Source organism: Aquila chrysaetos, chromosome 21, assembly GCF_900496995.4.
Source record: "Aquila chrysaetos chrysaetos chromosome 21, bAquChr1.4, whole genome shotgun sequence".
NCBI classification, from domain to species: Eukaryota; Metazoa; Chordata; class Aves; order Accipitriformes; family Accipitridae; genus Aquila; species Aquila chrysaetos.
In genome coordinates, this window is record NC_044024.1 from 283,629 (window position 1) to 300,632 (window position 17,004).

Sequence of the window (17,004 nt, forward strand, 5' to 3'; positions counted from 1 at the left end):
AGTACAGATGACCTCATGAAAAAGAGTGTATGATCATGTAACTCAAAAATTGGAGTGGGACTGCAAGCACAATTTAATCAAGCAATTTCCTAACATATGAATATTCAGCTTTGCAACATCAGTAGTGCTCTCTAAGTAGATTCCTTGTGTACGTGTATATATGTAGGCAGTGACAGATGGACAGCAATTTCTCCCTCATTCCCTGACATGACCTTGCCAAGCAAAGATCTGTCTTTGGAAGTTTCACAGAGAGAACTAAATAAAAATAACATCAGCTCAAAAATGTTTGTTTTAAAAAAAGAGAGTCCCTACTGAAACAGAACATCTGGCTTTCAGAGGTGCCTTAATAGGATAAAATGTTCCTACAAAACATAGTACAGCAAAGCATCAGTCATGCAATAGGGTAGGAAGAAAGGATGGGTGTGGTTGCCTGGTAGAAAACCCTGGCAGGCTGTCAGCTGCAAAGGTCACCTGAATGAATACAGCAGGCACGCAGGGTGATCGGATGCATCTTCACACCAGGGGGATTGTACCTTGAATGGCATTGCAATAAAATCTTGCACATGATAGTATCTTCTGTGCTGAAGAATCCTACAGCACATAATAACCTTACTGTAGGTAAAGCAATCATTTTGGCCATCCCAAAACTAGTGTCTTCTGTGGTACAGTGTGGTAAGGAGTACCAGTGACATACACGATGTGAGTGTAGTGTAGGAAGACATTTAACTCAGAATAAATTTCAGGGGAGATATCAGAGACTCAGTACTGGTGGATTTCTTCTGCTGACCATTAGGAATGGTTTCAGATTGTATCTGAATGGTGACAGCAATGCCTTCCAATAAGCCTTGTCTTTGCCCACCCATTGCACTTCTCCAGAGGAGTCTGAGGACCTGTTCACTAGCACCACTTCCAGCAGGCACTTGACTACCAGTGGAAGTTTCATAAAGACAGAACTTTGGGTTTCCAGTGAAATGCTGTGACTACAGGACACAAGGTATTCCCCATACTTGCTATCTCCAGATAAAATGCTGAGATCATCAGTTACCCAGAGGTCCAGTTGCCTGATCCCAAACAGACTCTAGGCAAACCAGAAAATTGCCTTCCATGCTCTCAGCCAAAGTCTCTTTGACCCCAGCCAGTCAAGTATCCTTGGCAGGACATCATTGAGATGACGGCCACAAGATCACACGAGTGGCATCTTACTGAGGGAATGGGACACAACTAATTGGCATAATTTCACAGTTAACATACTTGATTTGCATATCTAATAGAGGAATAATAAATTGTTCTGCCTTTGGTTTCAGTAGCCATGCAATATAAAACATGTCCTCCTTCCCTGCTTGGGAGAACCTAGCTGTGTACACCATTTTAAACAATTTTGGTTTGTATGGGCTAGCCCATGTATATGATGTTTCCTTAAGAGGCTGCTGGACAAGTACAGAGTCTCCTAACACCTTGAGTGTACTTCCAGTGCCATGTAAAATCTGCTCTGGATCCTGCATGTTTCTAAGGTCTACAGTTTTACAGTTTTCTTGCAAAAAAACCCTCCCCTCTCACTACACAGAAGAAGCACCACAAGGCCTCTGTCTCACGCAGGAGCTCTCTGGAGCAGACACAGCCCCCTCACCCTCCTGCCCAACAGCTGCACTCGAGCTGCAGATCTGGCAGTGCTTGGAGGGGGTGGCCGGTGGTCCACAGCCTGGGGCTCACCTGTGTGCCACTAGCATCATGCAGCCTTTCCCCATGAGCATTGCTTTCGGATGAAGGGGGGACTTTGCCACGCTCCTCCATGTTAGAGCCAGGGAGTGCTTTTGCTGGAAGTCAGCTCTGCTCACATTAAGCAGGCTCTGGACTCAGAGAACCGCCAAAGGGACACGGCATAATCTCTCTGCTGTTTTGATGCCATGGAAACAGATACTCGTTTACCCAACATACTCTGAAAGTGCTTGAACACTTGCAACACTCTGGACTGTGTTTGTGCATTACTCATCTCTGAGCTGCCAATTTTAGCTGTGTATTTCTTGGCACTGGGGAGGTTGTGAGTCTAATGCCCCTCATTCCAGACCCATGTATGGCCTACACTATCGGCTCAGCTGGCCAGCATGAGCAGTTTCCTCCCCCCCGGCCCGCGCTGCTGACCTCTGCACTTGAACGTTGTTCTTCAGATAGTTAAGGTGGGATGAAGCTGAAAAATAACGACACCTGCTTAGAACAGGCTGGATTTTCTTCTGTCAATGGCTGGTCAAAGCTTGCAATCTCTGTGGCACTGGAATGCTGCTACTTGGTTTAGTTCACATTCAGAAATGAAAACAAAATTTTTTTAATAGTGCAATTTTTCTGCAAAACTTAAATTGAAGAAATATTGATACACTGTGTCTTCAAAAACACCATGTGCTTTCTTTGACCCTAGCAACTGCTGCAAGCTGACAAGACTCGTGCACTCTGCTAGCAGCAGCAGGAAGCTGCCTGGTCAGACTCATCTCTGTCAGTCAGTGCAAAGCAGCAGGGAAACACGTCTCTCTTATTCACGAGCTGCTGATGCTATTAAAGACTGTAGGTTATGATGGCATGGACCAGAGACCCTGATGCTTCCAGACCAAATGTGGGAGGTAAACACAGCCAAGGTGCCGGTAGGCTTGGGCACTTGCGAGGCCAGGGCTGCCTGGATGCAGGACCACCTGCACAGTAAGATGTGACAGATGTACAGGACTTTGAATTTCTGGGTTAATCCATATGACAGGGCCGCTGCAAAGCTGCAGACCATGGGGCTGGGTGGGTAAGCTAGCATGAATCGAGGACATTTTCCAATGGGAACTTGCCTGGCAGGAGGCTTTAAGATCCTGTGTGGCAGGAAGAGCTCCTTCAGAGCCCTCCCTTCATTGTACTGGAAGGCTCTTCCAAAGCCATGTGTTTTAATAAAATGTTTGTTTTCAATTAATCTGCATTTTTCAGGGAAAAAAATACACTACAAAAAGGCTCCTGGGTAGCTCTCCTTTGGCCATTAGGTATGTCATCACTGAAAGAGAGATTGAAAAGCTAGTCTAAAAACAATTAGCAGTGTAGAAATAGTAGGATGAAGCTCTGCAGAGTCTCTGCCAAGTAATGGGGCTAGCTAGCACATTTAAAACTAGCCTGGTACGTCCAGGCCACCCTGCAGTCCATAGTGGAAACATCCTTCATGAGGGCCGAACTCACAGCAAGGAAGATCAGTCAGTTAGCCTGTCTCCACCCCATACGCTCTCTGATGAGGCAAGGATGATAGCCAGCCCCTCCCTTCTCTTTTAACAAGGGGACAATTGTGCACTGATTTTATTAATGTTGTCCCTTGCTAGATAGAGATGGACATCGTCTAAAAATTAACACGTGACTCCAGTTCTTGGACATTCATCCATCAGTGTCTAATGTGTTGTGAAGGAAAAGTTCAGCTGCCCCAATGAGCTCTAAATTTAGCTTGAGCATTTCCCCTTCCATTCCCTCCTATGTGGCTGTTTAATGAGACCCTGCACCAACTCTGTTGCTATCACAAGCAGGATTTAAAGAGATTTGAGGCTGCATTTTATTACAAACCATCATATGGAAATGAGATCAACTTCACACTTCAGACCTGACACTGGACTGGCTTCCCTATACCCAGGGGGGATAAAAAGCAGTAAGATCAGATATAGAGAGAGGGTTAATTTAGGTCCATCCCTATTCTCAGCATACTGATGTTTCCCCATGAGTTCTTTGCATGCTGCTGAATGGAGCGACCCTACCTGCAGGTACCCAGCTCACACTTCCACGGGAAATTCACTTCTCCCAATGCTCTTGGCTGCCACGTTCTGTAACTTTTATGCAGAACATTTGGCTGTCAGTGTCATTCTCCCCACGTTAGACAAACAGTCCACTTTCTACCTGTGAAGATGGTGAAAGGGTATCATATACTCTTTAAAAAAAAAAAAATTAAAAAAAATCTATTTTTATAAATGTGGACTCTGAGTCAACTCCATGCTGACATTCATATCAGTTAGGGAGGCTTATGTTGCTAAAGGCCCAGCCGGAGACATTAAAACTTGGGCCACAATGTCTTTAATTATTTGAAGCATAACAGATTGTTCAGATCCAATAACACCAATATTATTCTCATTCTTGGATGGATCTTGTGAAACACTCTCTTCCTGCAAATACTCTCATCACAGTATCGGTATGTTGTGTCACAGCAGATAGCTGATCACTGCTATTAATCAACCAAACCCAGTAAAGACACATTTTTCAGTGGTCTACTAGAACAGAGTAAAAGTTACTGTATAAATGTAGCACATGGTTATTTAGCTCTCAGGTAACATTCAAAAAAATACTTAAGAATCCAGTTAAGAGTATAGAAACAATTAACAGAGTGCTTGGGCTTGGATCCATCCACATGAAAACAACTGCTGCTGCTCTTCCATCCAACAATGAGTTTATGTTAGCAGCAGCACTCCTACAGAAGTATCTTAATGAGATAATGTGAGACACTTCTGCCTCCTGCTCTGTTACGTCTCTTGTTTACGTGAGCGCAGGATGCTCTTACAAAGTGCCTGTATAAGACTGCAGTTGTATTTCTAGTTAGAAAACCCAATTAGAGAGAGACAAAGAAAGAGAAGGGGAAATTGTTCACTGCATAGAAGGGAATCGGGCATTAGGTTACACGAACTGGAAACAACTGGGCTTGCCATTTTATGCTGGTTTGCACTTAAAATGAGTTTAGGGAAAAGTGCACTTGCACAGCTGCTGTCTCCTTCTCCCTTTGCTCCCAGACTTCACCTGCCACTTGAGAAACTGTACAAACTTGAATGTGACCCCACGACCACAAGGAGTTTTAGCAGAGGCTCCAAAAGCTGCTGTCTTGCAGCCATTCTCCATTGCCCCCGAATGGGGAAATCCATTGCAGGGCACTTAGTGTCACCTTACTGGGAGGCAGCCTCAGCTGTGCCTACGTGCCCTGCATCTCACCCAGATGTGCTATGCCACTCTCTGCCAGCCGGATCTTGGGTGATACTGGCTTGAAAAGCTACACTCCTTCCTACATCATGCCACCAGCTCCTTGGAAGACAACTTGTTTTTCTTCTCAGCCTTGATTCCCTGTCCAGCTTGCCACCCAGAATAAGATAAAAACCTCTCCAGTTCTCCTCCAAGTGTCCCTTAAAAGGTGAGTGTTTGGAGTTCTAGGACCAAGACAAAAGCCTGGGCTGTGATTTGGTTCCCACGCTGGTTTCCCCATCTTTTCCCAGTTCCCAGCCAGGGGAAGATGCTATATATAGCAGAGATCTGTTGTCATGATGGTGATCATGACAGGCATTGTTAACCAGCTTCCTTCCAGCTCACTGCCAGGTGGCCAGGCCAGCATGACCTGACAGGGAGAAGGGAGAAGACTCAAAAATGGAGCAGGCCCTCCAAAAAACATGCTCTGTATGAACCACCTTCCGAGAGGAGCAGCTGCTTCCCACAGGACCCTCCCAGCCCAAGACCTCCCCTGCCTCCCACTGCCCTGGGCACCCAGCACAAAGCTAACCCCACCAACAGTCCCAGGGGAACCTGGCCTTGAGTGGTGGGCTGCAAACACCCCCCCACTCTGACACTCGCCCTGAGGACGGTTCCAGGGGCATGCATGGAGGGGAGGGGAGACAAGAGGACAGGGGTTTTTGACAAACCTTGCTGAGTACCACTAGGACTGAGCAGAGTCCAGCAAAGACAACCAGATCCTCAGCTAGGGTAAATCAGTGTTGATCCACTATAGTCCATAGTAGCTTTACATGCATGTAATGTTGGGAAAGAGCCAGGCCAAGGTCACTGAACTTTCAGGGGAAGTTTTATATACTGCTTGTATAGCAACATACTGAATCTAGTTAGGATTGTAGCATGAAATATGTATAGAATGAATTATTTTAGTATAAGAGCCTTGTGTCTCTGCTGCTGGAGTAATACGAATAATTACCCTGGTGGAGCACTAGTTTTAAAGGTTTGCTAAGTAACAGAGCTTTTCAAACATTAGATGTCTGTAGAAGACAGCCAGAAATCATGCTATGCCTAAAAATTTCATCTCTAGAAGTGCAGTGTCTATTGACTTTAGAAAACAGGAATGATGTGCACAGACGCACTAGTAGTGCCTGTGCCACGTGCTGTAAAGGCATGAAACTGAGGGAGTGAGTCTGCAGATGTAGACAGTGAGACACTCAGGAGATGAAAACATTCTTGAAAGGATTGATCTGACAGAGGTGGAATTGATCTGACAGAGCTGTGAAGTTTGCCTACAGAGCCTGACTCTGCTCAGAGGCAGAGAGCTCGGAGCAGCTGCGGCTGTGGATAACGCTCCTAGAGGTGCAGCAGGCCAGGCACCCCAAGATACCAGATGGGCCTTTTGCCCCTACGCAGAATAGCCAGGAGAAGATGAAGCAGGCTACAGTATCCAGTTCACAGCACTCATCTGCCAGCCGTGCCGGCAGGTTTCTCATCCCAGGGACAGTAATGCTTTTGGCAGCTGTAGGAGCAGCTCCATGCATTGTGCTGCGACACCACCCCATTCCCAGCTCCCAACCAGCTGCCACGCGAGCATCCCTGCGGTACACGAGGCCTTTGTGGCTGCTCTAGAGACATTTCAGGGCAGGTGATTAAGGGAAGAGAAGCAAACCCTACGTGTCTAGAGGAATGCCCACCGCTGTACGTGCCCCTGAGCAGGTGGCCAACTGAGGAGCTCTGTCGGGACCATGATTAGCTGCCAGTGCAGCCAGGCGACTGAGACAGCCTGTTTCCGAGACAGCGGTGGCCTCAGCAAAGTGACTTTCTGCTTTTCCCTCTATATAACTATTGTGCTTCACCACGACATTTTCCAGCTGATGGGCTCTAAAACACATTACAGCCATTATTCAACCAAGCTCTTCCTTACTCTTATCCCATACGTCTCTACTCCAGCTTCTAAGTGACTGCTTGGAAAATGGAGAAACTGAGGCTCAGAATGAATATTTAAGTAACATACCCTCAGCGATGCAGAAAAGTAATGGCAGAGCTAGGCTTGGAAGCTAGGTCTTCCTTCTGGGAGAGGTCTAAGCTAGGTGTCCTTTCTCAAATTATAAGGTATACTCCCCCAGAGTCATTGTTGCAACACTTGCATTGTGAAAACAAGACAGACACAGTTCTTGCCCTGGGAGCTTATTCAAAAGCACAGACCAGCAACATCTGTGAGCAGACAGAATCAGAGCAGATCAAATCTCATGGAATATTACCAGGAATTCCTGATAACTAAACATTTGCCATCATCTACCTGTCTGAAGAAAAGATCCCTTTGCTACCACTGGGGCTACAAGAAGCTTTTCCGCAACACGGATGACTCACCCCACCTAATAAGAAGCAGTATTAACTGCTCATGCAGCCCAGTTAACACTACGCTAACTGCCCTATGCCTCCTGCCACCCTGAGACTCTGGCAGTCCATTCTGTTTTCTGGCTAATGCAACCCTGTTCCAATCCATCCAGCCTCATTTTTCCATATTCCTTCATGCTAGGTAAGGACATTGTGTCTGTCCATTTATATCTTAATAGTTCACACTACTTTTTGCATAGGGTGAAAATTCAGTGCCCAGAAGAGAGGAAAAAAAAGTGCAGCTGTTTTACGAGCTCTTCAGGGTGAATTTTGCCAGCACAGGCATATGGTAAAGCAGTAACATTTCCTTGCAAATGCTACAGAGAATCTTTAACTCTCCTGCCACCACTTTAAGCCTTTGAATTCCTCAAGATCCATAATTAGCCTAATTAATCAGAGGAGGAAGTCTAAAATAATGTTGGGTGGCCACAGCCCACAATTTTATTTGTGGATGCGAGTCCCTTCAGAGAGACAGGGCTGGGTTTAATGTGAGCTCAGAGCTAAGAAACTTGGTGTAAATATTTATCTGAGCCATTTTACACAAGTTCGTCTTCCCATGTTGTTTCACTAATTGCTTCCCTCTCCCTTACTGCTAAAAAGCAGCTCCAAACATTTCTTAAATTATGCAGAGCCTGATGGCAGTAAATCAGTTTGCAAGGACACACTTTGAAACATTTCCTTTTCCTTCCAAGAAATGGAGCCCCGCTGGTTTATTTTAAAATGTCCCATATAAGGGGGACTGGGAGAAACAATTCTCAACTGCCAAAGGCCGAGTGGGTTTTCCACTCGGAGGTGGCTGGGGATTAGTTTGACTCACACTAATCTGTTCCATGCCACATTTTTTCCCTGCTCCCATGGATTACTTGTGCCTGCAGGGCCTGCCTTCCTCGGGAGCCTGGAACAACACCGACAGTGACAGTGGATGGCAATGAGAGAGGATGTTCTGCAAAGCACAAAGGGGACTGCTGTCTCACGGAGCACAAGAGGTCTTCCCAACTGAAGTGGGTCTTTCTGAACAGCTGATGTAATGGTCCATTTTCTTAAATGACACTGGGCTGGACCCCAAACCAGGACACTTGGAATTTGTCAAGGCTTGGGTTTGTGTTTCTGGCTGCTGAAGACAGCCTTGCCCACGTGGCACTGTCCTCCACCAGCAAGGAGTATCCCTGCCTGGGGATGAGCACAAGGGTTTGGTCCCCTGATACAGCACTGCCCAGGGTCCTAAAACAAACTGACACTCTCAACTGTCACTCAAGCACCAGGACAGGTACCTGAGAAAGAGCCCAAAAGCTTTAAGCGGGAAGACAAAGCCACAGCTCCTGCTCATCAGCTGTGCCCCAGTAAACACTTGTGTGCCTACCTGGAGCTCTGTGCTTCCTCACTGCAGCATCCCGTACCGGACAGAGAGGTGAAAACTGATGAATACAAGAATAAAAAAAAATCCTGCTATTTCCAAGCCTCAGCCCACTGATACAGTGTTGGTGGACAGAATCTGTGAAAATTATGGGCAACTGCTGCTGAGAACACCCATGGGCGGCCTTTTCTCTGCAAATCTGAAGGATCAGCAGGAAGGGGGGTGTCTACGTATTCTGGGACAACAACCAAAAAAGCACTGCAGAAAAACCACTTACTGCCAGTGAGATGATTATTACCATCACCTTCAACACGATGAGGCTTTGAACATCTGAAGGGTGCACTCGGACAAAGTCTTTTTTGCATCGATATCAATTTGAAAAACTCTGAGTAACACAAATGCAAGTCTATTCTCTGTAGCCAGCACAGCAAATTGCTAATTGATGGAAACTGAAGAGATCAATAAATATTGATGTCAATTTAGAAATACTTCTGTACTTCGTACTTCTGGCCTGGAGAGAAACTAACAGCGGCTAGAGGAAGCACTTCCCCCTTCTAGTACTCACATAGGAGGCCAAGAGTGATGGGAAAACTAAAACCTTGTTTTGTAAAATTTCTTCACCTTTTCCTGGAGGTCCCGGTGGTTTGGTTGCAATTCTGATCTCCAGGGCTGAGTAAATTTGAAATATTTGCTGACAATGGATTAGACCAAACAGCTGCTGCCTTTTGGGATTTTCCTGCAATGCTTATTCCCATAGTGAAAACCTACTGCAACAGATTCCCCCTGTATGATTTGACAGAACTTTACAGCGGGACTCTTTCCTCATGCCTTTCCTTCCTTTGAACCAATGCTGAAAGCTACCCCAGGAACCTCTCACGAGGAATTCTTGCCTCTATAGCTCTAAAGAAAACCTCTACATAGCTCTACACACATAGAGGGTCTCTGGCACCAAGCTGCAGCATGCTCTGATTATGAGCATAGCATCAAACAATTATGGGGTGACTACTGATAAGACTCATGTGGGAAATAAGTGGGGGCACACTTTTATAAAGCCCTTTAAACCATTTAACTCAGGCTGGTACTTTGGGGCAGAAGTTTCTGTTGTAAAGTTGGATGTATATATAACATTGGAAGGAAACTTGCTGGGTTTCACAGCATAAAAATTCATCACTGAGGCCAAAGTAAATTAAGAATCATGCTCTTTCTTTAAAAATGCAAATAAATAGTTCACTGAATTGAGCTTTGGCAAAATGAAAAACTTGCAGAGCAGCCAAAGCTGAGGAACAGAAAAATGTAACACATTCCTTCGTGTCTTTAAAATAACCCCCTTCTCTTCCCCTCTCTTGGTTCAAAACTCCTCCTCCTGCCATATTAAAAATTAAAAACTCATAGACATCTGGGTCTGCCCAGCTACAGAATTACTTCAGCCTTTCCAAAGCAGGGCCTCTGAGCTTCAGTGTGCTGGTCCAGCCCCTGCTAGGGCCCGGATTAACTACCAGTGCATGAAATCCACTCGGTGTGTGATACAGGGAGATATAAACTGCACAAGGAAGAGAAAGTGTAAACTACAGTTGATGAGGCAGTAACGCTTCAGGTCCACTGAGCAGACGGTGCATCTCCGCTTGAATGCTGTGTTATGAATCCTCACCTCTCCCTGGACACACATCCAGTGCAAGCTGCCAAGTTGCTAGTGGTCCACCAACACGTCCCTGACAGAGACTGACCAGACACTCACCACCTTTATACCTGCCTTGGCTTTCTCTTAGGGATAGAAGCAGGCTTGTTTCCAAGCGAGCTCCCCCCAGCCCTAATGCAAACATGTGCATGAATTGTGGTCCCCTAGAAAGGTCCTGAGTTCCCACCTTACAGACGATGTTGCTGCAGGCAGAGGGTTGGTGGGTGACCCCATCCTCTCCAGCAGGTAAATGCCAGCAGCCTTTGCTGCCTGTGAGTTTAAGTACCTAGTGCATGTTGCAAGTCTGGTGTTTCTCATCTATTTACAATGACTAAATCATTTTATTTGCAGCTTGGCCATGGAAAAGACCTTGAAAAGAGGTAGCTCTGTGCATCTGGATTTCATTAGAGCTGAACATTAATCTCTTTATGCCTTATAAGCATCCTGTTAGCATTATACAGGCTTGGGGTTGTTAAATGGCATTCTCAGAGCTGGCTGGCTGAAAAATGGGTTAATCAACAGCACCTCTGCTAGCATACACACCATGAAAGGCATTTTCCTCTTTCTGTTGCTTGCTCATCTGCCTGCCAGCATCAGGAAGGGTAACACACACTGATTAGTAACACTCACTGCCGAGCTCCTCCTCAAAACTCATAGGTTTGTGCTGAATTGTAGGATTTAATCCCACAGAATTTTGCAGTTGATGGAAACAAAAAATAGGCATCCCAGCCTCAAATGAGAATCCAAACATCATGAATTTCAGTGGAGCTGCAAGTCTAAAGTTACATGAGATGGGCAAATAAAAGTAGACTTTGGCTTAAACAATTGCACTTTTTTTGCCAGTTTTTGGAGTTGCAGGAAGACATTAAGGGTTGAACAGTGACAGAGGCCAAGAGAGAGACATCGCTGAGCAGCTGGGCAAAGGTCAAGAATGGAAAGGCAGGCGGGAGCAGCATTGTGAGCTGAGCCCATGTAAAAAAGAAGGTGCGAAGGAGGGGCCTGAAAACACAGCCTGAAGAGCTGCCAGTGGGCTGAGAAAGGGAAGGAGAGAAGCTAATCATGGAGGATGAAGAGCTCAGCAATCACATAACCTGGAGGCTAGAGGATAGTTTGCCAAGTGAGGCTAACAAAGAAATATGCACATTCTTATTGTAAAAAGCTGTTGCTATGAACCAATGCAAGTCAAGTTGTGTGGCCTTAAATAACATGTCCCAGTTCTTTTGGTGGCACGAGAGGTGGAAAAAGATAAGCAGTGGAATCAAACTATTCACATTAAGTTCCTAACACGAGGCTGTTATAATTATTCCATAGGAGCAACTGCTGCAAGCTACTGCAGAAACTCGTAGATGAGCCAAGGAGAAGAAACGATTAAGGCAGAAAAAATCTTGTTCCACTGCAGTCAATGATAAAATGCCAGTGCTTTGCAGAGGCTAGGATTTATAAGAGTGGGTACAGCATCTCCAATGAACCAGATAAAGGCTAGATAGCATAATGACTCTTCATATCCCACGCAAGGGCACAGGCTGGCGTCAAGGAGGTGTTTTTGCTCTGTAGGACAGAGGGGCAGAAAGGAGGCACTGGCACACAGAGATAGCCCCTTCTCCTGGGAGCACCCAGCCTGCGCCAGCAGTGGGGACAGCAAGTGGCCGTGGGGCTTCTCGGAGATGTCACTCTCTGTGCCTCTATTTCTGGTGCAGCCTGAAGGGGCAGGCAGTGGAAAACTCTGAGAAACATTCTATTTAAAGACACTTATTCTGATTCATATATTACTTCCCGCCTTCATTTCTCCCAGTATTTCTTTTTCACTTTTGCCTTAACCTCTAAAGGAACTAGTGCAAAAGCCATATCAGCTGAAACTAGACCAAATATAGGACATATTATGGGGTACAGACAACTCCAAAAGGCTTCCTAATCTGTCCCTTACACCTCATTTCCCATTACTTGGGTTTAACACACATTTATGTGTAAACTAATACCTCCCGTCATGGGAGGTATTTTTGTGGGTCTTTGATAAATACTTTATAATTTGACAGAACCTTTCCACTTTTGAGGTGTTCAGAGCAGAAAACAATTGTCCAGCAAGATTTACAGAAGAGCTACATAGATGGAATTTTTATTTTCCATCACTTAGCTGTTAGTCCCTATTGGTTTTATTAATTTTCAGGTAGTGAATTGTCCTGAGACTGAATAGTAGCCTCTTCATTTGCTCTCCCTACGCAAGCACACGTGCACATATCACATCTGCATACACATACACAAAGCTCTTCGGCTGATAAATTTCCCAATAGAGGCAGCACGCAACTTCAAAACCAAACCAAAACAAGCCTTTCAAAAGGAATTATGAAAAATAAGTTTTAAATCACAAAAACATCCTGTTTTGCTTCAGTTTCTCTCTCGCATGCCACAAGCTGGACTCCACCCTACCTGTTTTCAGAGGGGTTAACTATGGGTGCCAGGTTTTGGAAACTTTCATGTCCTTATCTGTCCTGCCATTTGCTCTCAGGGGAACATGAGGAGGGCAGCGCTGTGGAGACAAGAAACGAGGACTTGATCCCCTGCACCCATGTGCACCCATCCCTGTGCCAGCCCTTTTTACCACAGCTCTAAGATCCCTCAGGAGAAAATGCGGAGAAGTGGAAGATGAACAGAAGTGGGTTTTATTGGTTTTCAGTTTTGTTTTGTTTTTTTCAATCACAGTGACTGCCACAGTCTCAACCTCTGGCTGAAATGGAGAAGGTGTTGTTAAGCGGACTTGCTATTCGCTCTACTAGGCATAAGTACTCATATTGATGACACTTTCACAGACAAGTCAAAGGGAATATCCTGAGGAGATGCCAGGTGCAACCAGAAGCACACGGAGAGGTGGGGAGATGGCAAGGCAGATTTCCTGCCTTAGCTGAGAAACCAGCCATGCAGGTCAGATGTGTACCATACTTTAGTACCACCTCTAGATGACCTCTGCATGTCAGCTTCCAGCCAGAGGATACAGGCTGCCTCCTGAGCGGCGCTGCCAAACGGGCAATGTGCTGCGGGTGCTCCGGAGGCTGCTGGGGGTGTTCGTTTGAGACGGGCGCAGTCTGACGTAGCTCTGACCATACACAGCTGTAAGCAGGACACAGGCAAGGAACAGCGCGAGTGGCTGAGTGCTGCTGTAGGCGTTTTTGGAGATGCGTGTATTTGGATCTGCTGGGGTGCTACTTGCTGTGGTGGTGGCACTAGCAAGTGTGGAGGAGCGAGTAATATGTGGATGAAGGTGAACAGAACAAATACAGGAGTCTGGGGGTGTTTGTGAGGCTGCTGGCATGACAGAGGGTGAAACAGCAGAGGGGTGGTGAACCTGTGGCAGGCAGGAAGGTGCGAGTACGGTGTGCTGGTGTAATGCTGTCCATGAGGGACTAGGAACAGATACACAAGAAGGATCTATGCATCAGAGCCACAAATCAGAATCTTCCATACTATATATTACACGCAGGAGAGGATCTGAGATCCCTCATGGCTAGTCATGAAAAACGAACATCAACTACATCTTCAGGCTAATTAAGAGAAATTGTATCAATGGTACATTCCTCAACGTCTCCCATACCTATGAAGTAAAATCAGTCTGACTACACAGATGCGCCAGTCATGTCCCCTCGTTACAACCTAAAGGAGTTCTAGCCCCTGGAGCTAGCTCCTCTGCAAAGACAAGGCCACACACTTCCATTTCTGGGGCTAGTCTAGCTGAATTATAATGAACAAAGGTAAAGCACCAAGAAGAGTAAATGGTCGCTTCTGCAAACACCAAGCTCACCTAGAGCAGAGCCACATTAAGCAATCTACATGTGGGTTCAGTCAAAACCTAAAGTGCAGCAGCACTTAAAGACAGGTCAAGAGGAAGGAACTGTGTGCAGTGCTGTTGATGGAAAGACCTTCACTGACCACCACTGAGAGTCTGCAGGGGAGGCAGAGACTATAATTACATCTCCATGGCTAGAGACACCTATTCAAAATTAGGTTATGCACCCATCCAAAGTGTGGTATTGTGTTTGATAGGGATTCCCTGAAGCAGCCGACTCTCAGAAAATGCAAATCTTTTTAAACCAATAAACTTTAATATTTGTTTTCCTCTGGAAAAGAATCTATGTTAATTTTTAAAACAGCACTAGAGGGCGTTAAATAAACAGGCTTCCCAGTCGAGCTAACTGCCTGTACAGGCAGTGAGATCTTTGAGAAAACTGTTTAGTTGCAAACCTTGGGGGGAAGGTTTAAAAGGTCTATGCATATCAAAACGGCCTCCTGACCACTTTCTCTCTGGCTCACAAACTAAATGCTTTACATGTCTTTAGGTGTGCCCTGGAGGGCACCAGCCCAGGGGCCCAGGAAGCGTACCCAGGAACTTTCCTGCAGCTGGGCATGAGCTGTGCCACGTCTCAGCAAGTCGTTGGGCAGCTGCCCCATGACCAGGAACACCACCATTTACAAACAGCCCATCGAGTATGAGTAGCTTAATCATCTTCAAGTCATGCTGGACAAACTGATGACGAGGTTCTTGAAGAAATGACTGGGAAGGCTGAGGTACAGTGCCCGGTGGTGCTCTATGCATCCTGGGGAATACAACCTACGTAGGAGCTCCCTGCTCCTGCAGAAGCAGGTGTCTGTGGCCCTGCTGCTCTGCCTGTGCAAGCTAGCAACCAGCTGTGATGTTGAGGCAAAGAACATACTGTTAAAGGCCCTCATTTCCTATCTCTGCAGGTAACACAGAGTCGGCACATCACAGCAACACTTTGTCCGCATTACACAAAGGCATCAGCAGACAGAGGTCTGGTTAGGAAAAAGAACGTTAAGGAATGTTCTAAATGTAGAAGAAGATGGGAAGGCAAAGGGAAAAACAGACATCTCTGTCTTAGGTAGGGCTCATAGGTAAAAACTGCAAGCGTCTCTTAAGAACTGGCAGCAAAAGCTGCAATAAAACATCACTCCGGATCATAAGGATCTCTTTGGTTGTGGGCACCCTCCAGCCCCTGGCAAGCAGTATAAGTACTACAACTAGTTGCAGATTTTTTTTTTTTTTTAACAGAACTTGCTATTTATTCCAGTGGAAACTCCCTGCAAAGAAAATAGTTCCACTGAGCTACTGTTTGTTTTGGGTGATTTGTTTGAGAATTTCAAACTGGCATTTTGAATAATGTTTACAGTGTTCCCTCTTATTTTCCATTATTTTCAGGCTAACCCCATGCTAATATGATATTCTATTGTTTGTTCTGTTGCATTTAAAAAATCTCCAAGGGCAGCTGCCCATTCAGTCCAGACTCTGAGCATCTCTTCCCCACCAGCATGCTCCCTGCTCTGCCGGAGCGAGTGCCACATGCTTCACTTCAGACGAGGCTGCAGTTTCTCCTGGCGAGTCTCAAAACACGAGGCAGTAACAGAAGGTCTGCTTTGCCTGTCATGGTGCCCTGGCATGAATGCAACGTAACGCGCACTTGACAGGTCTCCTGGAATGACAGCGGGATGCAAAAGCGCTGGGATCCTGCCACCACTCTGGGAAAGCGACTCTGGGAATATGCCTCAAACAAAACAGCTCTGAGAGCCCCGTGCTGCAGAGATTCTCAGGTCATCTCCTTCCTGACCCACTCCAAAGCCAGGCGGGTCCCCGCCTCGGGGACCACCGACTCCCCCCCGCCTCCCCTCCCTCCCGCGGCCGGGCTGACGAGACCCGCCACCCCCGCCTCCTCCCAGGGGGGCAGCGGTCGCTCCCCTCCACTCGCCCCGCCGACCCTCCGGCTTCCCCAGCGCCGGCGGCTGAGCGACGCGGCCGCCGACGCGCGGCACCTCCGGGGGCTGTGCGGGAGGCCCCCGCGACAAGCGGGCAGCTCTGCGGAAGGGCACGAAGAGACGCCCCCTCCTCTCCCCGCGGAGCGGCGCGGCCCCCCTCCCCGCAGCGCAGCCCCGGAGGAAGGAGAGCGGCGGCGCCGCCGCGGTACTTGCCTGGCCCCGCGCGGAGCCCGCGGCGCAGCTCGGGGCGCGGCCGCGGTGTCATGCCCGCGGCCGAGGAGCGGCGCGGCGCATGGCTGGCGGCGGCGGCGGCCGGCGAGTGGGCTCGGCGCGGGGCTCGGGGCCGGCGGCCCGGCCCGGCCGGGCGGGGCGGGGCGGGGCGGGGCGGGGCGCTGCCAGCCGGACGGCTCCGCCCGGCGCGGGGGCCCCGCCGGCCATTGGCTGGGCGCGGGGCCGGGCGGGGCGGCGGCGCCCCCTGTCGGCACGGGGCTGCGACTCCGTTCGGCCCGGCCGGAGCTGGGGGAGGCGGGAGACCAGGACGAGCGCCCGGTCGGCGCCCGCCCGCCCGCCCGCCCGCCAGCCCGTGCGTCCGCCAGCCCGTCCGTCCCTCACGCCCCTCACGCCCCGGGGAACAACCCGGCCTGCAGCAGGGCGAGGTCCGCCGGCGCTTCCAGCCTGGGCTCCCTCCCGGGAGACTCCGCCCGGGAAGGCGGAGGGGGGAGATTGGCCCGGCGGCCAGACGGTCCGGGCTCCTCCTGCCTGGGGGGGAACAGGTCTCCCTGCCTGCTCGCCTGGGCGTCCTCTGAGCCTTGCGGGGAGAAAGGGCGCGGAAAGTGGCTTGTGCTGG

At 48.0% G+C, this 17,004-nt stretch overlaps 1 protein-coding gene across 4 annotated transcripts in view; it reads right to left on the reverse strand.

Moving 5' to 3' along the window:
• The window catches only part of LOC115333768 (rho GTPase-activating protein 20-like), a 39,040-nt gene extending 22,548 nt beyond the window's left edge, over window positions 1–16,492 (reverse strand). The window contains exon 1 of one of the 4 annotated variants that reach the window (XM_029997174.1): window positions 16,371–16,492. The gene's annotated coding sequence lies outside the window, so the exon portion shown is untranslated. Of the gene's footprint in view, window positions 1–471; window positions 491–3,755; window positions 3,794–12,827; window positions 12,929–16,370 lie in introns of those variants that run through there. The other 3 variants (XM_029997175.1, XM_041119126.1, XM_041119127.1) reach the window with 3 other exon arrangements.
• Between the last annotated feature and the right edge of the window lie 512 nt (window positions 16,493–17,004).